Source organism: Podarcis gaigeae, assembly GCF_964106915.1.
Source record: "Podarcis gaigeae genome assembly, chromosome: 6".
Classification (NCBI taxonomy): domain Eukaryota; kingdom Metazoa; phylum Chordata; class Lepidosauria; order Squamata; family Lacertidae; genus Podarcis; species Podarcis gaigeae.
The window spans coordinates 38,938,961-38,962,720 of NC_139682.1; the positions used below are offsets into that span (position 1 = coordinate 38,938,961).

Sequence of the window (23,760 nt, forward strand, 5' to 3'; positions counted from 1 at the left end):
ATCCAAGTTTCTTCAGCCTTTCCTGATCTTCATAGTTTTCAAAGTAATTCAACAAGGCGCCACAAAGCCATTATTTAAAAAGCCTGTTCTTTCCTAAGGAATTTAGAAGAATGTAAATAATGTTTTAGCCCAGAAATAAGGAACTGGATCCAGATGGTGCACCAGATCCTTATCCCATCATGCAAGGGGTTTAATGGGCTTCACTACTAGGTAAATGTGCAAAAGACTGCAGCAGCATTAATGGTAAAATTAGAGGGCCATATGACTAAGGCTGAAATCCTAATCTCATTTACCTGGGAGTAAACACCTTTGAGTTCAATAGGACTTATTCCTCAGTAGGCATGGTAAGCATTGCACTATTAGTTGAATATCAACCTTTGTTCTGTTACTTTGTTATGGCTTTTGCTTAAACAGTGGCTGACTATGGTTGCTCAGTGGTGAGATCAGAAGATGTATTTGAGACTGTTTAGTTTAAAAGTGAACTTTATCACACTGCACAAAAATGAACTGCTGCCAGTTCTGTTTTTACCATAGAAATCCCACTGATCAAATTTTAAAAGTTAGAGCATATATATCTGCCAGTATTTGAAAATCCAAGATAATTTTTGGCTCCTGCTGAAGCTGATTTTCCCCAATCTCCGTCATGCATATCAGTCTTCTTTGCCAAAGAGAGAGAGAGAGGGGAGAATACGTAAGTCTCCTAATAGTGTTTTAATTTTTGAGTTGGACTAAATTGGTTTTTTGGGGTCCTCTCCAAGCTTGTGATTTTATAGCTATATGATTGCATTCTACAGAAGAATAACTTTAAGGAGGTAACCTGGATGGACAGGCTTGGCCTGGTAGATACACCTGAATTGAAATAATGGACCTTTGCCTTACAGAAGACTTGGTGAAATACAGGTGGTTAGTTGTCACAGAAACTAATAGTTGGAAAACCTCATTGAAGGGGACATATCTTCTAAATCTTCTGGCTGTAGGTAATGTCATCAAGGTGTGTCCATATGAAAGAGAACAATAGATTGGTAGTCTTGGGAGTGGAGCTGGAAAGAGACAGATTTGCTTTATGTGCAAAACCGACAGCTATGGCCCCTGTAGAAACTTAATGGAGAAGAAGTATCTGTTGGAATGTTAATGCTGTGAGCCTTCTGTCTTGATATATGTGTGAAGAAACCTTGTAACAGAGAAATGTCACCAAACTCTAGTGACTTCTGTTCCAAGGAAACCAAACCCCAAGGTACATGCAGGGACCTCTAAAACCCCTCATTGCTCAAAGGTCACAGAACATGTAACAATAGCCATGGTCAAATGAATTATTTTCCACCTTCAAAACAAAAAAAATTCCTTCCAGTAGCACCTTAAAGACCAACTAAGTTAGTTCTTGGTATGAGCTTTCGTGTGCATGCACACTTCTTCAGATACACTGAAACAGAAGTCACCAGACCCTTCTATATAGTGGGAAGGTGGGGAGGGGTATTACTCAGAAGGGTGGTGGGAATGGGTGATTGGCAGATAGCTGTGATGAGCCTGTTGATGACTCTTAACGACTGCAATAGGTCTTACAGGAAAAAGCAAGGGGTGAGAAGGTGAAAAATGGCTTTGTCATGTATAATGAGATAAGAATCCAATGTCTTTGTTCAGACCAGGTCTCTCCATGGTTTTAAGTTTGGTAATAAGTTGCAATTCAGCAGCTTCTCTTTCCAGTCTATTTCTGAAATTCCTTTGTAGTAAAACAGCTACTTTGAGATCTTGTATAGAATGTCCTGGGAGACTGAAGTGTTCTCCTACTGGTTTCTCTGTCTTGTGATTCCTGATATCAGATTTATGTTCGTTTATTCTTTGGCGTAAGGTTTGGCCTGTTTGTCCAATATAGAGAGCTGAAGGACACTGTTGGCATTTGATGGCATACACAATGTTAGACGATGAGCAATTAAATAGTCCCGAGATGGTATGTGTGATGTTGTTGGGGCCAGTAATGGTGTTGTCCGGGTGTATGTGGCAGCAAAGTTGGCATCTGGGTTTATTGCAGGCTCTGGTGCCAGTGTCCGTGTTAAGTCTGGTTGTAGTATTATTGTGGGTTAGGAGTTGTTTAAGATTGGGTGGCTGTCTGTAGGCAATGAAAGGTCTTCCTCCCAGAGCTTGAGAAAGAGAACTGTCATTGTCCAGGAGAGATTGTAGATCTCTGATGATGCGTTGTACTGTTTTAACTTGGGAGCTGTATGTGATGACTAGAGGTGTTCTGTTATTTTCTTTTTTGGGTCTGTCTTGCAGCAAGTTCTCTCTGGGTATCAGTCTGGCTCTGTTGATCTGTTGTCTAACTTCATCTGCTGGGTATTTTAGTTCTAAAAAGGTTTGCTGTAGATCTCTTAGGTGAGAGTCTCTGTCTGTAGAATTGGAACAGATACGGCTGTAACGTAGTGCCTGGCTATATACAATGGACTGTTTGGTATGTTTGGGATGGTAGCTAGAGGCATGTAGATATAGATAGATAGATAGATAGATAAATTTATTGTCATTGTCCGTATATACACAGTATACACAACAACGAAAATCAAACACCCAAGACCGGATTCACATACACATGTTTGTCGGTCAGTTGGTTTACGGTATAAGGTGGTGTCTATGCGCCCATCCTGTATTTTTATAGTAGTGTCCAAAAAATGTATTTCTTGCATAGATTGATTCATTGTTAGGTTGATTGTGGGGTGAAAATCATTGAATTTCTGGTGGAAGGTGTCCAGGGTCTGTTGACCATGTGTCCAGATGATAAAAATATCGTCAATGTATCGCAGGTACAAGAGAGGTTTGAGTGGGTAGGAGTTACTATACAGGTTTGAGTGGGTAGGAGTCACTATATAGAAGGGTCTGGTGACTTCTGTTTCAGTGTATCTGAAGAAGTGTGCATGCACACGAAAGCTCATACCAAGAACTAACTTAGTTGGTCTTTAAGGTGCTACTGGAAGGAATTTTTTTTGTTTTGACTATGGCAGACCAACACGGCTACCTATCTGTAACTATATTCCACCTTGAAAGGGTTGAGTCCATTGTTCTGTTTACCAGCCTTTCTTTTATTTGGCATTCTTGTTATATGATCAGCCTATTAGAAAAGGACAGAAGATAAAAGGCTGTATTCAACCAAACTTTACCCAGAATAAACCTATTGGCATCAATGGCCATTACTAACTTAGGTCCATTGGTTTTAATGGGTTTAATGTGCATAAAAATTATTGAATATAACAGTGCTTTTTCTGTGGGGAAGCAGAGGTACGCATCCCCCTAAACATTTTGTGAATCTAAGTTTGGCTTCATTGAGGGGCAGTATTTCAATATGAGTAGGAAAATGAGAGTACCCCTAAACATTTTTAGGGGAGGAAGCACTGAATATAACCCAGTTTTGCAGCACAGCTAACTGAAAGGGCCCTTGCTAGGGCAGAGGTTTTCAACCTTTTTGAGTCCACAGCTCCCTTGACCAGCTACATTCTTTCTGTGGCACCCCTATGGGACTCAGGAGCCCAGTTATGTCACCCCTTGCCTGCAGAGCTGGCAGCCTCTTACCCTTTTCAAACACCACCCCCTTGTGAAGTGTTCCCTCAGCCTCCTCTCCTCTCTGCTCTCCTTGGGAGCTCCAGGCAGCTGCTGCTGCCATCCCTGGTCTCTGAGCTGCCCTCCCCCCTGCCCCACAGGGCCCTAGGACTTGTCTGTCCATTCCCAACAGCAAGGACTGGTGGACTAGCTGGCTTGGCTGCCTCATCCCCTTGCTTGCTTACTCTGAGGCCCCCTCAGCTCTTGGCGACCAGCACCCCCTGACCAGCCCCAGGGGCATCATTCGCCTGTGGAGCTTGTAGCCAGGGCCTCTGCAACAAACAGCTGTGTGCAAGCCTTTGAGAGGCAGAGATGCAAGAGGGCATCAGAGAAGGGAGGGAAGGAAAGAGGGACAGAGGCCATTGTTGCCTGTGTGACCCCTGACCATCCTTCAAGGAACCCCAGGGTGCCATGACACACTGAATGAAAACCACTACACTAGGTAGCTCCCTGACATGAAACTGGTCCTGCAGCCAAGGGGGGTGGAGGAAGGGGCTTTGATTCATAGTGCTTTGCATTCAAGCTCCTTCCTCAGGCAAGAGAGAGAAAATGCTCTATTTGAATGCCATAATCCTATGGATACTCACCTGGGAATAAAATCCATTGAAAATTGTGGACATTATTTCTGAGTAAACATGCATAGTAGGATTGCACTGTAAAAGTGATCTAGTTTTAACCATTAAATTTTTTTTTTGTTTGCATCTATGCAAGAAAGAAGAGGAATATTTTGATGGGTTGGATTAATGGCTTTTAATGGACTGAGTTGAACCGGGAGTTTATTATTCTATTTGGCTGAATAACAGCAATGATAATTTTCTTTACACCTTATTCATCTATTCATTTCAAAAGCTATTGACAATGTTGTTGCAAGCTGTTCAAAATGTTTCTTGTGGCTTCCAGTTTTAAAATGAACTATTTGACAAGAGTGGAGTTGTCCAAGTTTGTATCCTAGCATGCCATGTTCAATTTAAAACAGCAAACCTATTATACCTTCTTCAGTTTGGAACAGAACATTTAATTGCCCTCTTGATTTTGTTTTTATCTGATTTGGGAAGTTTGATTTTATTTCCCAAGCTTGCAAGACTGTGCAGTCTTAATTTAATTTGCTTTCACTTTTTACTAAGGAGAGATCCCAGCATTCCCCCCTGCCCCCAGATTCAACTGCAAAGTAGTTGATCCATTGTGTTCTTCAGCCAGTGGGGAAGAGAGAAGTAAGGAGATGAATGGAAGTAGCCAGGGCAGTGTGTGCACGAGCAGCTGCTGCAGAGAGTTCTGCCACAGTCTTCTTATTCCTTGCTTGCTATTAACATTTCTTATTGAATTTACTGGAAGCCAGAATCACACGCCGGATATAGGGATGGCTTCCTTCCTTCTGTTCTTTCTTTCTCTAAATATGGAAGCATATAACTTTAGTACCCTTTGTTTCTTCTGGTATTAAAATTTGCTGCCCTTCTAGGCTACCTTTTGACATTTCACTCTTCTGTATCTTTTGAAGGTGAGAGAGCCCCTTTCTCCTTCTGCTTCCAAGAGTTTGTGATGTGCAAAACAGAAAATCCCCTGACGTCTAGGACAGTCCTAGTTGTCAATATGCTGCACACCCTGCTCCATCTTAAGTTCTCATCTCCAGTAGCAATAGTACTCTGATCTTTGTGCAACAAATAAACAGCCTAATAGCAGCAATCGGGACGTGGGTGGCGCTGTGGGTAAAATCTCAGTGCCTAGAACTTGCCGATTGCATGGTCGGCGGTTCGAATCCCCACAGTGGGGTGAGCTCCCATCGTTCGGTCCCAGCTCCTGCCCACCTAGCAGTTTGAAAGCACCCTTAAGTGCAAGTAGATAAATAGGTACCGCTTTATAGCGGGAAGGTAAACGGCGTTTCCGTGTGCTGCTCTGGTGCCGGTTCGCCGGAGCAGCCTCGTCACGCTGGCCACGTGACCCGGAAGTGTCTGCGGACAGCGCTGGCTCCCGGCCTCTAGAGTGAGATGAGCGCACAACCCTAGAGTCTGTCAAGACTGGCCCGTACGGGCAGGGGTACCTTTACCTTTACCTTTACCTTTAATAGCAGCAAAGCATATTAATCATTTTTTCTGATTCAGTGTACGAATCATAGAATCATAGAGTTAGAAGGGTCCCTAAGGGTCATAGGAGCCAACCGAGGTCCCTTGGGAGCACCCAATAAAATATTTTAGGGGGCTGCCATTTGACATTTCCCCATGCGCTTTGAATTCCTTGGAGCAGGGGTGGATTAACCATTAAGCAAAACAAGCATGTGCTTAGAGCTTTTGACCTTTTTGAGTCCACAGCTCCCTTGACCAACTACATTCTTTCTGCAGCACCCCTGTGGGGCTCAGGGGCCCAGTTATGCCACCCGTTGCCTACAGAGCTGGCAGCATCACCCTTTTTCGAATACCCTCCCTTGTGGAGTGTTCCCTCAGCCTCCTCTCCCCTCCCCTCCCCTTCGGAATCCTCTGGGCAGCAGCCACCACTGCCCTGGCCTCTGAGCTGTGCCACCTGCCCCAAAGAGAGGTGCCTGCTCACACTGCCCCACAGGGGTCTGGAAGAGAATGCCCCCAACCTTAGTGGCCCAACGGAGACTGGCCAAAGTTGAACATGATGCCAGACCTTATCGTGGGAGGCAGCAGTGGCAAGAACAGGTGCTGGGATTGCATGGTGGAGAGGCTCCCCTTCAGCACTGGGCTGTCAGCTCCCAGGCAGGCCTTGCATACGGCAGGCACAAGAAATGCCAGTGTAGTGCCTGTTCTTGGTATGCAGAGGGTCGCAAGGCCAGCTGGCTAGTCCCAGCTGGGTCGTCTCCTTCCAGTCGCCCCTCTGCGAAGATCCATTGGCCTCTGCTCCGATGTAAATCAGTGACCCAGGCTTCAAAGCTAGGGCACACAATAACAGCCGAGCGAACTGAGCACACAGAATAGGCATGAGGCTTGTGGGAGCATACTACAACTACCGATTTATTAATCATAAATCAGGACAAAGAAACATGTCATCTCTCTCTTTGTCTTCTCAGAGAGACAGAGAGAAGCAAAAGCTATACGCACAACAGAAGTTCCCAGCAGACTGTGCTGGTATGTAAACAGACATGTGACATGCAATAGTTCCATGACTGCAACTAAAGGTGGAATGGATTTTTCCAACAGTGCCTGCCTGCCTGGCCTCCCACTTGTCTGCCCATTCCCACCACCGGGGGTGTGCAGTTGGTGTGCCTGGGATTTGTGATGCATAGTGATGCTTGGCTGCCACTGTAGTGAGCATCGCTGTGGACATGGTGGACACTCCATCTCCTTTTTGCTTGCATTCCTTTGCTGTGCCACTTCCCATGAGTTATCTATAGCCAGCCTCACAGTTTGTACACACCTGATATGGGTGCGTGCAGCCAGCCTCCCCTTCCTGAGCCTCCTGAGCGAACTCTAGATCTGGTGTACTTTATGCTGGCTTTACTTACACCAGCATAATTTACTCTAGCTTCCTATGCTTCCGTTTGCCCTGTAAGCTTCGGTAAATTGTGCACCTATAGCCACTGTTTTCCTGCTTTGCACAGAGGCAACTGGCTTCAGAAGTATTTCAGCAGAAGTAATTTTAATTGATCAGCATGCGACCCTAACAGGGCATGTGTAGTTGTTGCTGAAGAGAAGCAATGTACCTGAAAGAAGCTGGTGGGGGGAGAGGAGGAGGAAGCCAATGCAATTGAATGGATGGTGCTTTCTATTTAGAGTGGCATAGGGGCAAGCCATCCGTAAGTCCCCTTGGAAGAATAAACATGCTTTGTGGGTTTCCCCCTCCCCATTCTCTCTGTAGCAACAGCGTGTAGCAGAGGCAAGTCTCACTGGAGGTTGATGGCTTACAACAGGTCAAGGTTAGTGGAAATGGGCTCCGGGTCTCTGTGCAGCAGAGCGTACCACATCCATGCTTGTACTCATTGTAACACCAGGTCGTACATGAAAATGAACAGGCTAACATGGTCAGGTGGGTGTTTGGGGGCAAATGGAGCAAGCAAGGGGAGAAGCTGCCAGAGTTGTTGTCCATCCCCCCCAGCTTATTTGTTTCTTTTCTTATTATTTTCATCTTTTGCAGTTTCCTGGAAAATCAAAGTATTATTTTTTTTCATGTGAACAACCAGGATGTCTTGACCTTTTCCCCTCCTTTTACAATAAAAACAGAAAGCAAGAAAGCATTTAAGCCAGTGACTTAAATAAAGCGGCACCTGATTCATAGTTGGTTTCTTTGTTTTGTTTTATGAATTGCAGCCGTACAAGCTGCAAAGAGCAGTGGAAACCCAGCACAACCCTTTCCCTGGTGCTATTTTTCTGCTGAATTCTCCCCAGCTGCTTTTTGCTGGGGTATGTATCTCTACCTATGTAATGCAAAAAGCAGTTTTGATTTTGACTGGGGAAACAGCACATTTCACCCCATGCTGTTCTTCTCCTTTGGTTTGTAGAGTCCATAGCTGCATTTTAAAAGCAAAAAAGAACAAGGGGGGAAGACTTCCCCAGGGATAAGCTACATGCTACTGAGCCTGTCATGTCATATGGCCCTCAAGGACAGAAGGGATATATGTTGAAAAGAGAAGAGTTCCTGTTTACCCAGCATGCTGACTACTTAAAAAACACCACTGATATAATAAAGGCACAATAAGACTGCAGTACTTTTAATTTGCAATGGTTGCTTCCACAGAGCAGTGTTTTGTGGATGTAGTGATGCTCATGCATGGATGTTTTCTACAGTGTCCACACATTGAAATGCTCATTGAAATGCTGTCCGATATTATTTTTCCATTTAACCCACATTTACTGTTTCTGCAAAAGAAAATTAAAAAACAACATGGAAATAGTGCATCTGCATTAAAGAGGGAGGAAAAGTGGATTGTTGTTGGGGTTTTTTGTTTTTTGATTACCTGTCCTTCATCCTAATGTCCTAGGGTAGATTATAACATTAAAAAAAATTAAAATAATATTAAAATCAATTTAAAACAATTTGCACTCATACAAATAAGGTGGGTCCTGAAAACATACACCTCAGATGTCAAAAGCCAGGGTAAAGGAGTACATCTTCAGCATTCTCCTGAAGCTTTATAATGAAGGTGCCAGATGCCCCTCTGTGGGGAAGGAGTCCCACAGCTTAGGGGGCACCACAGAGAATGCCCTCTCCTGGGCTGCCATCTCTCGATCCTCTGAGAGCAGAGGAACTACCAAGATGGCCCCCTTTCAGCACTCAAGAGGGTCAGTAGGGAAGGAGTCTGTCTTGTGGGTATTTGGGGCCTGAGTAGTTATAGGTTTTAAACACTAACATTAGCACCTTGAATTGGGCCCAGAAACAATCTGGCAACCAGTGCAGCTATTGTTAGTTCATTTAGAAAAGTACTTACATATCACCATTTTGCAAAGCATCAGGGTGGAGATAAATAAATGAATAAATGTGAATGGTCTCAACCAGTCTATATCATCATATCCAGGATACTAAGATGGTGAATACACTATTTCAAAAATAAGAGAATTTAGAAATATTTGACGCTGACTCCACTAGAGCTGCAGTGTTCTTACAGGAAGGTCATTTGTTTAAGGAGCTGCAGGGATCTAGAATAAGGGTCAGTCCTATCAAATAAGAAGCATCTGGCTTCTCTTCTGTTGCATCATGAGAGGTGACTTTTCCAGCAGAGTGAAAGATTCCCTGGAGTTAGATTATGTAGCAAAACAATTAACCTTTTCTCTGTTGGAAACTATTCCTTGCCGATACCTATTAATTGTCATAACCTGTACGGAAGGCAGAACTGCAATGTCAATAAAATATACCCCGTATTACTGCGAGTGTTTGGTACAAGTATGACTTTAATGTTTAGCTGCTGAAAAGATGCCAACCATGAGCAAAGAAAGGACAAACTTGTTTCACCCAGCAAGCATCCATCAGATCTGACATCCATCCTGTATCTCTAGACAAATTAGGAATCATTAATTCTTCATTATGCTGGGGAGTCTTATCCTACCTCGAGTATTCGTAATGTGTCTATTATTCTCACCCACTGCAAATACAGTTAACCTCAGGGCCATGGGACATCAAGATAGATGGCAGTCAGATGAAAGGGACAAGTTAATGGTTCTTCATATGTCTCATTATAGTACACAAGCCCTGAACATTTTGTTTTATTGCAAAATTATTCCGGCATTTGTGAATTCCATATCCTGTTACAATAAAATATTTGACCTCCTGTGCTGGCCTCACTGAACCTGGAAGATAGTAGCCTGGAGACTGATTCAAAAGATTCCAAGGAAGACGATTTTATGTATAAAATGACTACGCAAATGACTATATAAGATGCGGCTGACACGGTCTTTTTGCACCGGGGTTTCATGATAATTTTTACACCAAAAAAGGCTAAATTCATTCCACTACTTTTCACCTTTTAACAGTTAGCTGCCATTGATTTTTGCACTTTGCTTACTGACGACAATTCAGTGTAGTCAATTTTGTCTCTAGCTAAGCAGTTTTCATTTATCCTGAGGTGTAAACAAGGGGAAAGTGTTTTGTGTATTTTGTGTATCTCATCGTGCAACCAGTTTTTTAGTAAGTATTTGCACTTGTTAGTTAGAAAAATACTTTTTCTAGTTCAATGAAGCAAAATGTGTGAAGTTGGAAGGCAAGCATGTTGGGAAGACTGGTGATAAAATCAGGATTGCATACCACAGAAAAAAATGGCAGAGAAAAAAATGACAAATGCTTGGTTTACGTGCTTTGAACACTGTACCAAGGCAGGGGTTGCCAATCTTTTTAGAGCAGTGGGCACATTTTGAATACTGAGAAAATATCATTGGTACCAGTTACAAAATGGCTGCCATGGGAACATGGCATAATACAACATGGCTGGTGTGCCGACATGGTGCAACACAGAATGAAGGAGAGTATAGTCATTGCTGTCACCACATAAACAACCTTCTGCTTGGGAAGCAAGGGAAGAAAAGAGAGCAGCAAATAACTGAGTACCAGTATCGATGGAACTGTCTAGAAATTTTGTCTGACTAGGCTAATAACAAAGGAAAGAAATGTTAAGTGGGGCAGGTTGAAAGAGAGCATGCCTTGGTCAAAGGGAGACAGAGGAATATGAGAGAGTTCACAACCAGAATTAAAAAAAAGGGAACAATAACCAACAAATTATACCTAGATAACTATTGTTATTGCCTGACTTATAAACTGAATTAATTAATAATTTTTTTAATGCATTAAAACTTTAAAATCTTTTCTCTCTCTCTCTGAAGTTTTGTTTAAACCCTCTTGCAACACCCCCTTCCTATCTTTTGCCCTTCTAATGAGATATTTAACTACTTTGTTTATTTTTCTGTGCACTTTGATTTGTGGAGTTGCTAGGAGCTTTTTGTTCTATTATTCACCACAGGCCTCTGTGAGTATGTGTGTGCGCATACACATGCAAGCCTCCCCCCACACATGTGCTTATTATGTGTCATCAGAAGGTGCTTGGCAGTCCACAGACTTGCCAACTGCCACTGATATATAAACACATCAGTAAAATATATAGGGTCATCTGATGGTTTGGAAGGTCTTTTATTTCTCACTTCTGTAATCGAAGTAGAAGGGACAGATTGATTTTTTTCCCCTTCTGCTTCTAGAGAAGAAAGATAGTTCAAATGAGTTGACTGTACTTCAGGTGACAGACATTACTAGGGATAAACAACACCAGTGAGTCAAGAATGTTATAATCAATGGGTGAGCAGCTGTTATTCTGTTCAAGTGGCTTTATTGTGCTGTCTATGGACTGCTCTCCATCCCTTGTGTTTGGAAGTCCAATTTCCTGTACGTGATACATATTCTGTGTGGATGTCTAAGTGGTAGAAGGGGGGCAGTATACAAGCTGCTAATTTGTTGGAAGAACAAATGATGTGGCGTCTATATAAGGCTTTGTGCATAGTGTACTGCACAGCTGCTGTTTGTTGTGGTATTTGGGTGCATATCATTAACATATGTAATGTGTTGCTATGGGGCTATGCATTGACTGTAAAGGTAAAGGGACCCCTGACCATTAGGTCCAGTTGTGGCCGACTCTGGGGTTGCAGCGCTCATCTTGCTTTATTGGCCAAGGGAGCCGGCGTACAGCTTCCAGGTCATGTGGCCAGCATGACTAAGCCGCTTCTGGCAAACCAGAGCAGCACACAGAAACACCGTTTACCTTCCCGCCAGAGCGGTACCTATTTATCTACTTGCACTTTGGCGTGCTTTCGAACTGCTAGGTGGGCAGGAGCAGGGACTGAGCAACGAGAGCTCACCCCGCCGTGGGGATTTGAACCACCGACCTTCTGATTGGCAAGTCCTAGGCTCTGTGGTTTAACCCACAGCGCCACCCACGTCCCAATTCATTGCATTGACTGTACTGTACTATAAATGGTATACATTTTGGGGTTTGGACTCAAGAGAGCTAGCTGTGCCTTGAAGCTGATTAAACCTGCCGGCCACGTCTGGTCATACCTGAGGCTGCTGGCTTATGGCTTGAAATAGTGAGGAACAATTTGAATCTTCCTTAACTTTAAGGAAAAACAACAGACTGCAGTTGTCAAGTTTGAGCCAGAGATTGAGAAAAACCTGGAGACAGAGAGATTAGTTTGGTCCCTATACTAACAGCATTTGGGCTGGCTGGGACAGTGAGTTTACTTTGGCTGTTTGTTGGAGTGCTCTAGGTTTTGCATCCACCTATGCCTAGCTGTAGATTTGTAAATAATTTCAAATATTCCAGTGACTTCCTTCCAAAGGAAATTAAACCCATGTACACATTAAACCCCTGCAACTGCTCACTGCTCAGAAAAGTAAAGTAAGAGTAGCAATACTGTTTAATGTAATATTTTGGGAATGTCATAAATTTTAGTATTTGTGTTGTGCCAAGGAGAGGTCCTGGTTCTAGTGTCCCAGAAAAGATGTCAGATAACATTGCCAATCCTGTTCCCTACAAATGTCATGTCGTGCACCCTTTTATATACTGTGCAAAGGCTTAAACCACACAGGTGCACCTAGGCAGCTTATGCCCCTTGTGCAATACAAGTTGCAGCAATAGACAGCTGTAGCTGCACTCATAAATGGTGTCAACTAACAACACTTCATTTGCCAATGTCAGAGATTAGATTCAGGCTATAAAGTAGTCAGTTATGAAAGTAGTGTCATACCAAACTCTGCAAGAAATATACAAGCTTCCATGCTGCACAAATCAGGCATGATTAAAGCATTCTCCAGACTTGCTAACCCATGAGGAAAGATCATGGGGATGAATGCATCAGCGCCATGCTCCCCTCACCCTCCACAAACTTCTGAAGTGGAGACCACCTATGGTGTTTCCCGGTGTATTTTAAAACCTTCCAAAACGTGTGGGGATCCTCCATGAATATAGGGGCTCCCCACTTCAGAATTTCAGCCTTCAATTCATGTAGGCTGATGTATGGCTACAGCCAGCATGCTCATTCATTCCCACAGCCCCCATTGTGTGTTAGCACCTAATCCAAATACCTGATGAGGCCTTCTGTCTATGAGTCTACAAAAACAAACTTGTAGATGAGTTGTTATGTAGAAGCTTGATTCATCACATGTGGCCTGAATCGAGATAATGGATTTAATTGTCTTAGCAATATAGTTATTTGTCTTATCAGTGCCAGTACCAGGAAGCTTATGTTATTATCAACACTGCTTTGTAAATCATCACTACAGTATTTATTTTCATACATTTAGCATTTTATCCCTAACTTCTGGCCTCACTATTAAAATTTTATAACTTTTACATCAATGCCCATTTATATATCTGCCAATTTGTCATAACCTTCCATACATCCAATGAAGTGGACTCTAGTCCTTTAATGCTTATGCCATAATAAACCAGTTAGTATTTAAGATTGCATAAGAACTTTTGCATTTGTTGCAACTAAACTATCAACAACTACCCCTCTGAAACTTGTACGTTGCTATTCCAGCAGGAATCGGTCCAATGAAATAGATATATAATACCTTGTCATCCCTATTCTCTTGACAGCAAAAGCCATGTATACTGAGAAGGATTTGCAGAATGGAAGATAGTCCCGTAATTGTAATGGCTGTGTATCTTTTTACGACAGTTGTTGACATATTGGTTAGGAAGTCACAATATGTACATTTTATATGTTTTATTTGAATAATATTTGTAAGAGTTCATAGGCTTTTGAAACACCAAGCCAACACAAACATTGGCCAACAGAATCTATGCACAGAAGGAAAAGATGCCACCTATTTTGTATGCCTCTGGGCTGAGCCTGGCACTGACATACAATACGGTGGGCCTCCTATTGAGCTGCCGGTGCCAGTAACTCTACATTTCTCTCCTTTCAAGTACTGTCAGCCTCTACTAAGTTTTGCTTGCAAGGTTCATAAAGACTGTCATTCATTGTGGTGTAGCTACATAAACACCAATTTGTTGTGCTCTAAATGTTAGTGACTTCACAGCGAAGCTGTTCTAAACAGTAAATCTCTTGTAGAAGAGCCACACTCTCTTTCCTGTTGAATGATATTGCCACTGCTTTAGACTGTGCTTACTTTAAATAAACTACAGCTGGAGGGGATCTTCCCCTTTTGAATGATGGATTCTGAGGGGTGTTTTTCTCCCCCTAATCCTAGTTAATGTTACTTTTCTGACTATGTCAGACTATCCAATTAGGCCTAACGATCAGTTACAAGCACCAGCACACTCAAGTGTTCAGTTTTTCAGCCTCTTTCTTTCTTAATGCACACACCATATTAAATTAAACTCTCTTCCAGTCTGCAGCTTTTACAAGCTAAATGAAGAGACTGTACTCTTTCTTTGCAGCTCTTCATCAGATGCAAGAGAATCGTGTGCCCCTTGACTTTCACAAGGTTATTCAAGAAAATGTTTTTTATTCAGTGACTGGGCCTGAGAGACCTGCAAGCAAAGGACAGTGTATAGGTGAGCTATTGAGCAAGTGATATAAATTCTTAGGGGTACTTTTGGCCCCATAATAAAATGGTGGCAAATGTAATCATGCAATATTGCTCAGGTTATTGCTCAGGTTGTGGTTATATCACAGTTTGTATTGTGTTGCAGTTGATGTTCATGTGTCCTTTTTATCTGAATAAGGGCACTCCAGCATGCAGGTTTTTTGTGTTTTTTAAGAGAGCTGGGATGCAAATTTACTGCTCCTCTATTCACATTACTAGAGACGCTAGTGTTCCACTCTTCCTAACAATCCATGTTCAGGAAAGCATTCAGGAAAGTAAGAGGAAGGGAAGGACTTCACAGCTCTAGCTTTGCAAATGTGAAAGGGGAGGAAAATGAATTGTCTTTTTGGAAGAGTCCCTTTTGCGCACTTGCATCTTGATTTGGAAAGGGTGATGTGGGGGCAGCAACAGATTTCGATACAATCCTATATCTAGAATGGAATTGGAATTGGAAGGAAGCTGCTTTACACCAATTGTCCTTTATTCTGGGGTAGGAAACCCAAAGATTTGCCTCTGAACTGTGGTCCTGCCCCACAGCTTGAGATGCCACAATTATGATCCATAGGGTAGGCACCACATGCACATTACTACTACTACTACTACTACTACTCTTATGGCTTGTACCCCATTGCCATGATATATATTTGGTAAGGGTTAGCACTCACTACTCCGGCTGAAGTATTCTGCACAAGCTGCAACCTCAGGACCAGCCAGAAGAGAAACCTCATACAGGGCACATTACAGTAGTCTGTGATTACCAGCATCTGAACCTGTGAATGTATCACAGCAGGCCTGGGGTTCCAACATCCCATTCACTGACTATTTGAGGGTGCAACAGAGACAGCAATTTAGGCCTTTTTTCTGCCTTTGTCACTATATCTTAGGCATGGTGGCATGCTTTAAACACTGTTCCATTGGTTTCACACTTGATCTTGCACCACTTCTAGTCCAGCCATTCTCCAGCCTACATCATTGTTTGTAGCTCTGAGGAAAACCAAGGAGCACAACAAGCTCCATAGTGTTGAAGTGGGCACCCCCAAGCTGAACCTCATCTCATTGCTCTACAATAAGGTAAGTGCATCAACAAGAACGACAGGAGTTTTATATCAAGACCACAGTGCCCCTGGTTTGCCACCACAGTGCTAAATCAAATGTGCAGAACGCTTCTGTACAACTGAAAATGAGAATTTGCTGTCAAAAACACTTCCAGCTAGACATAAATTTTTGGATAGTGTCCCAGAATGCTCTGGGTGGTCTTTTAAGACTACAGAGCACAGACCACAGTGGGCTATACATTTTGGCAGGGCTATCAGCTTTTTTCATGTCTCCTGCCAGTGATAGGATGGAAAACATAACCAAAGATTTGTGAGACTTTTCTTGAAAACATGCCATGAAGTAAATAAAGGAGATGAAGAAGGAAACATTTTGTACTAATGCTGTACAGATGCCAATCTACTTCTTAGTGAGCACCAATACCCCAAGGTAAAATTGGATCTTAAAGCATTCCTCCCCTTGACTATGTAATCTGTGTGGAGTAACACTGTGCATGTGTGTTTTGTTATATCATATGGAGTTATTTGGTTACATATTTATGTTGTTCTTGCTGGAAATGTAATGTAAGCTGTTTGTCCCAAACCAGCTGAAGTTAATTGACTTTAAGTTCCAATGAGGAGGAGCTCTAAGTACTTACAAAGTACTTCAAAGGGCCTCTGGATAGCTCAGTTGATTAGAGTGTGTTGCTGGTTACACCAAGGTTGCAGGTTTGATCCCCATATGGGATAGCTGCAAAGTCCTGCATTGCAGGGGGTTGGAATAGATGATCCTTAGGATCCTTTCTAGCTCTACAGTTCTATGATTCTATGAGACTTGTCCTGAAATATGCCATGGAGCAGCTGGAACAAACTGAACATGTTGGACAACATGATCCCCTCAGAAGGATTGTGGTTTCTGATGGGTTACCTGGGACAAAATGTGACCCATTTGGAGATCATAGTTGGCTAAGGAAGGGCTTTCCAAAACAGTCGGTTGGCATGCTAAGCAGCCAGTTCTGGGCACCACAATTTAATAAGGATATTGACAAGCTGGAATGTGTGTAGAGAAGAGCAACCAAGATGATCAAGGGTTTGGAGACCAAGCCTTACGAGGAACGGTTAAAGGAATTAGGTATGTTTAGCCTGGAAAAACCTGAAAAAGAGGAAATATATGATAGCCACCTTCAAATATCTAAAGAGCTGTCACATGGAAGATGGAGCAAGCTTGTTTTCTCCTGCTCTGGAGGGTAGGACCCAAACCAATGGATTCAAGTTACAAGAAAGGAGATTCCAACTAAACATCAAGAAGAACTTTCTGACAGTAAGAGCTGTTCAACAGTGGAACAGACACTCTTGGGAGGTTGTGGACTTTCCTTCATTGGAGGTTTTTAAGCAGAGATTGGATGGTCGTCTGTCTTGGATGCTTCAATTAAGATTTCCTGCATTGCAAGGGGTTGAACTAGATGGCCCTCAGGGTCCCTTCCAACTCTACATTTCTATGATTCTTTGTACAGCCACTTATGGAGGAAAACAGAAGAGTCAAGGGGTTAAGAGGCATGCTCAGAGTGCCAACAAGACTGGGCACCTGGAAAACACCTTGACATCTCCTGTTAAAACATGGATGGGGAACTTGTGGCCCTCCAGATATTGTTGGATTCTTAATGGCCAGTGGTCAGGTATGATGGAATCTGTAATTCAACAACCTCTGGAGGCCACAGATTCCCCACCCTAAGTTGGAAGGATCAAACAGCATAGGAATTGATGCGAAAAGACCTCTGCCCAAGGCCTCAGAGACCTCCTGCCACCTGTCAGAATCAACTATATAACAACAACAACAACTATATTGGGCTAGTTAGACAAACAGTCTAACCTGGTATAAGTCAACTACCTATGATCTGGGAATTCATTCTTGCCCTCCTTGTACCTGTCACACAGCAATGCCATTCGTGGCAGACAAATTAAGAAAAGAGAGCACCATTTCACTTTCTCAGCTTAGAGCAGGCTCTAAATCCTCCAGATCTCTATTACCAAGGAGATTGCCATGACTAACATATGCTTTCACAAATAGCTTTGATAATCATCACATCACTAACAATGGAATGCGCCTAGGCTATCTTAGCTGGGATTCTAGCACCCCCTACAGTTTGTCCCTTAAATAGCAGTTTATCACTTTTGTTCTCTTGTGTTATGGTAATTTTAAAATGCAATATTAAAAACAGTTTGAAGCAAATTGTTGTTTTTTTAATGTTGCAGAGATGTTCCTTAGATACTGTACACCATGATGTACTTCTTTGGATAGACATTGTATTTTTCAGTTAAAGTTGTGAGGTTTTTCCATAGACATGGCTCTGAAGCCTTAATGTGCTTCGGATTTCCTTTAAGGCATTTGCCCTTTTTAACAGATCCCTGTCCCTTGTCCTTAAATCTTGAAGATCTCTCTCCCCAGACAATGTATGATGCTGATGTTGTCCTCTCTCAAGTCACATGCAGGCCTGCAGCACCAATCTACACCCTGGAAAAGAGAGAACAAACCAGTACAGCACTATAGTAGCCGAGGACTGTGAGACTTATTTCTTTCAACTTTTCTTATTCTGACTTTAGGTTTACCAGAGTTCTAACACCTCTTTAAAAGCTCTCAAGTTGGCAGTCATTGAAGGCTGCTCAGTGGTGTGGGTGGCTTTCCTACTTTTCAATGTATTAGTACTCTCTTCTTAATCATCCCTCTTTCCCCTTGTCTGCTACTGTCTGCCATACTGTTCTGTGGCTATTCTGTGGTTTAATAATAAGCTGTTCACTGATTTAACAATGCTAAGCTGTGTTCAATAGATCCTAGTTAACCCACTGATCAGTGGCCTACCCTCTGAGACAGTCAGTTGATGGATGACAAGAATTCTTCAATTAGTGTGTTCTTAATAAGCCAACTAGCCCTGCTGCAAAGGCCAATCAAGTTAGGAATTATACAAAGTAGACTTCAGGAACTGTCTTACCAGCAGCATCAGGCTAAAAAAAAAGCCTGAAGCCCAATGATGAAGCACATTCTAGTGGCCATTAACATTTAAGTTACAGAATTCACTATGTTCTGCTTATTGGCTAGACTATCAGAATCTTAAATTTGCCTACAACTGGAAAACAGGCTATTCTTCTTTAATGTTTGCTCATGTAGAAGGGCATGTAGCTGAAATTTTGTTTTCTAGTCTCTCCCTCACAAAACGTACCTGAAGGCAGGAAGAAAAGATTGGGTATTTAAAATTAATAATTAATTTCATTTGTTTAATTAAGTGAATGCATTTGTTTAAAATTAATATTTGTTTTATTATTCTGTGCATGGATATAGAACACTTGCAGGCACACCAGGGATTGGCCCATAGCACTGTATGTTTCCAACAGTGGGAGGAAAAATGCAAATTCTTCCTTTGCCACTCCTGATTACTTCCCTGCCTTGGAGCTTCCCATGGGCCACATGGCAGAGTAGTGGTGGTGGTGAGAGCAAAGTCTGGTGAATGCCTTAGTACTCTCTTCTTCACTGCTCATGGCAGCTGCAGTGGCACCAGCAGAATAATGACAATGATGCCACCTGCCATCATTGCAGGGTCAGATTGGACCTGGGTCAAAGATGGTGGGACAAGGAGATGACATGCTGGATGGACTAGCTCTTCCTGTTTATTGCTCTATTTTCTATTGGTCCAAATTGTCTCTGTTGCCAAAGTGCTCTCCAACCATCAGACCCATGTTAGCCAGAACCAACCATAGCTGCCAACCTTCCTTTTTTTTGCAGGAAATTCCCTTATTCCAGCGCCGTTTCCCGCTGCTTCCCACTGCTATCCCAGATTGTTAGATATCCCATAGACTGTCCCTGGGACAGGTGAGGCTGCTGATCCCTTATTTTCAAATCTGAAAGTTGACAGCTATGGAACCAACACAGTACAGAACTGGCGCAGCAGCCACAATTTCAGGTCCCAGGAAGAAGTCTGGTATGTGGTGTGTGCGCGCGCATGTGTGTGTGTGTACGTGCATGCATGTACATACATACATATGTACATATATACAAAAGAGTACAGTGGTACCTCTGGTTACAAACTTAATTCGTTTCAGATGTCCATTCTTATCCCGAAACAATTCTTAACCTGAGGTGTGCTTTCGCTAATGGGACCTCCTGCTGCCACTGCACTGCCTGCGCACAATTTCTGTTCTCATCCTGGGGCAAAGTTTTCAACCAGAGGTATTATTTCCTGGTTAGCGAAGTTTGTAACCTGAAATGTTTGTAACCCAAAGCGTTTGTAACCCGAGGTATCACTGTATGCTGTTCATACTTCCATGTCCCTGATTGTTGGTCATGCTGGCAGGACCTGATGGGAGTCGAAATCCACAACATCTGGAGGACACCAGGTTGCAGATGGTTAGCCTAGACTATTCTTCAACCTTGAGTCCCCAGATGTTGCTGCTATACAATTTCCATCATCTTTGTCCATTAGATAAACTAGAAGAGAATAATGAGAGCTGTAGTCCAAAACTCCTGCTGTGTTTTGAGTTGTGGCCATGCTAATATTGGGCTTTCCTGTGGCATCTACAACTAACTTTTATAGGAAAGGAGCACAGACAATGGGCACCCTACTCAAGCCTTCTCATTGTCTAATTGGGTCTGTCTGCTTACCCAAATGTCAGCCTTTGCCCTGACTTCATTCATTGGCTAAAAGCATACCATCCAAACTTATGGAAACTCAGAACTGTGATGCACATCTTCCATGATGCACTCCTGGGAGAATCACATGACCCGCACCTTGATGTCACCCTGAAAAGAGGCATTTTTTTTTCAAAGTGAGAGTGCAGTGCGAGAGTGTGGCATCCAAAATGGCTTCCGCAATCTCATGGGGAAAGAACAGGGCACAGGTATGGAGTAGGCGATTTTTCTTCAGAGAACAAATGAGGAGCATTGTGGCTGCACATTTTGCCTCAATTCTCTGTTTCCACCTGTGTTGGAAACTTACACTGATTAAAAAGAAAGCTGGGAATTTGGGGGCTTATGACTCAGCCAGGAGTAATGTACACAGTCCCCCTCCCCATGTACACTCACCACAGATTGAAGATCTGAAAGGGGCTATATTGTGATCTAAATGGCTGACTGACAATCACTTCAAAACAAACTATTTTTTGAGTCCAGGATGGAATCAAGGAAGCTCACCACCACCATCAAAACACAACAGTCTGAATCAATTCAAGCTTTAAAATGAACTTATTTACCATTGTGAATTTTTGCTCTGTTCCTCTCAGCAATTTTCACCATTATGGCTGCAGTCCCAATGAAAGTAGCCCAGACTGCATAGAATTGCTGTCACAGCAACTGCTCTCAAAGAGCTCTGCACAGAATTCAGCACATTGCTGCTGCTCCAGAAGACAAGTGCTAAATAACAGTAGCAACAGGCATGAGGGCACATGATACAGCTGTCTTGCTGATAGTAAACAGGCTTCTGCCTGGTCAGTACTTGGATGGGAAGCTATCTGGGAACCCCATGTATGCTGCCTTGACCTCCAGGATGGAAGGAAGGAAGGCATGATATAAATCAAACTAAATAAATAATAGGGGTAATATTGCTGACCAGATATAAATCAGGAAAAGGACAAAGTACTTGTTTTACTCTCAGTACAACCAGGAGCTAAATATATAATTTTCCTCTCCTTTCTTCCTCTCACTTCATTATGTAAAATAGGATTTTCCCATTATCTGTTAAGGAAAGCCTATGTGATAATCTCATTCATTAATCACAAAAGACTTCAAGGAAAGAGCATGAGACTGAAGAAGACCAGCACAAAATTAACCTCATCGATGAACTGGTTGTTACTGCTGTGTCTGTATTGTGGTGATGCCAATAGTGTGTCTTCTAGTGGCATCTATAATTTTCATAGGAAAGGAGGGAAGTAAAATTTAATAAATGATGCACTTTTATATTATTGTGAAAACTGAAGCAATAGCAACACCTACCACAAGGGGGAAACATTGTGCCATGTAATCCATATTCTAAAACTATGGATATAAATTGAGACACTTGCAGAATTATAATGCAAAATAACTTGATTCTCGCCTCCTGCACTAATGTGTGGATCAGAACATAATTGTCCTTTGGATTTCACACCATTCCCAATGTTATGATATAGTTCTTGGCAAGAAACAAAACAAAAAACAAAAAAACACCAAAATGCATTAAAATACATATTTTATGATAAAATACACTTAGAAGTGCATTCAGTGAGATAAAGTACATATTTAAAATAGTATTTGTGATAAAATGCATAATTAAATAGATGTTTAGGAATTCTCATGCCATTTATTTTTTTTAATGATACATTCAGAAATAGGACCTAAATGACTTTTGAAGGAATACAAGTGAAATTCACTGGAAAATATGTGGACTAGAAATATATAGATTCATCCATCCCTAAGTATAAAAGGCTGAAATAACTTGTGTTCTGAAAATGAAGCCTGGGTGAATAGTAAAATGTTCCCTTTTTCAATTTAGTGAGTTCAAGTTCACTATTCTCTTGGTAGCACTAAGAAGATCATTCTGTCTGCATAAGCAGTTGTGTTTGCCCAACAAGCTACCACATCCTCCCCTCTCCCCACGCTATTTTCAGGGTTCAGCTGGCACTCCCAAGAGGGCTTGGGGAGGGAAAGGAGAAGCCCACCACACTTGTAGGAATAATTGCACTGGCTTCTGCTAATGCAACGATTTAGCTGAATGCAGCCCATGGAAATTCATTGGTCAAAATACATTTCTATAGGCCTCTGTTTTGTTGGTATATAAATGATAGCCACCAGTTTCAGTAACGTCACACAATTACTGGTATATTTATGGATACTAAAAATAGGTAGGAGATTTTGGCACTGGGGCAGACAACCATATGTGGAGAGCTTATAAAAGGGGAAATAGGTAAGGCAGTGGGTTTGTATTTACAGCAGCACATCTTTAGGGGATATGTATTGATCCCCAGTTCCTGCACCATTCATTTAAAAAAAGTCAATAGATAAAAAGATATTATGGGAGGGAATAAAGCATTTCAGCAAGGAGTAAAATAATGACAAAGTGGTATGAAGAAGGGGAAAGGGAATCTAACTACCTATCAAGCCACCTGAACCACTTAATACAGTTCATTGTGACAGCTGTAACTGTGTGTTTACACAGATAGGTCTGTTCAGCCAAGGGACAAAAATGCCTGGTGGAAATAATGATCATTTATTTTTGAATGTAATGGATCCTTTTGCCTGATGGGAATTGAACAATCATGAAAATAAGGCACAAGCCATCTTGATACTGTTAACATTCACCCCTCCCAAACCATCACCCAAGGCATGTCCTAATTTATGGCCGTGTTTTTACTATTTTGTGGTTTTACCAAGGCTTCACATGCTCTGGTTCACTTTTTGTTATCCTAGTCCTGGACCCGTCATAGCTCCACCACACCCAAGACTGGGGCATCATTTCCTCTTACTCTAATCCAGAGCTGCCCTTCCCTGTGCTGCGGCTTGTGGCATTTAGAGCTTTATCTAATAGTTGCATGTTATCAATAACATTTGCATCAAAATCTGATGCTTGTAACTGCAAGATACTTGTCAATATGCTGTGGTTTAAATCTTGATGAACATTGCCAATGTTTAAAATAATCTTTAAAATATATGGAGTGGCAAACAAGCCATTTATTGAAAATTAAGGTTAAATTAAGCACCCAACATCTATCTCTGGTAATAACTGCCCATTTTTGCCAGTCAAACTGTTGATGGATGAAATATCGCCCTAATAAATCTAGTGCACGCCTTCATGTGACATCCATAAATGGGTGGAATAAATCGCAATCAGCAATCTGCACATCAAGTATGGAGAGGCTAAACTGTATGCTAAATTATGAAGCTTATGCTTTAATGATTTTTATTGGTGTTTTGTTGTGATGCTGTTTATTATAGTTAAGTACTTTGGACAGTGAGGCATTGGAGAGCAGTCAGTGAAACCAGCCAAGTTAATGGGACTCCCTGACACCTTCCAAATGTACTGATAAATTATTAGGGAACCTGACCAGTTAATCTCTGTCTTCCTGTTTCTTGTTCTTTTTTGTCACTGTACCTTCAGAAAAAAGAGCACACCTCTTTGTTCCTTTAGCACTGACCTTTGTGGACAGACTTTGA

The 23,760-nt window shown here is 42.2% G+C and overlaps 1 protein-coding gene and 1 long non-coding RNA gene across 2 annotated transcripts in view; one reads left to right on the plus strand and one right to left on the minus strand.

Moving 5' to 3' along the window:
* CD34 (CD34 molecule) overlaps positions 1–23,760 on the plus strand; it is a 134,921-nt gene that overhangs the window by 48,339 nt on the left and 62,822 nt on the right. The gene's annotated exons all lie outside the window — the stretch shown is intronic.
* LOC310847659 overlaps positions 17,427–23,760 on the minus strand; it is a 39,710-nt gene continuing 33,376 nt past the window's right edge. Inside the window, exon 4 of the long non-coding RNA XR_014565948.1 lies at positions 17,427–18,102. This is a non-coding gene — a long non-coding RNA (uncharacterized lncRNA). The remainder of the gene's footprint in view (positions 18,103–23,760) is intronic.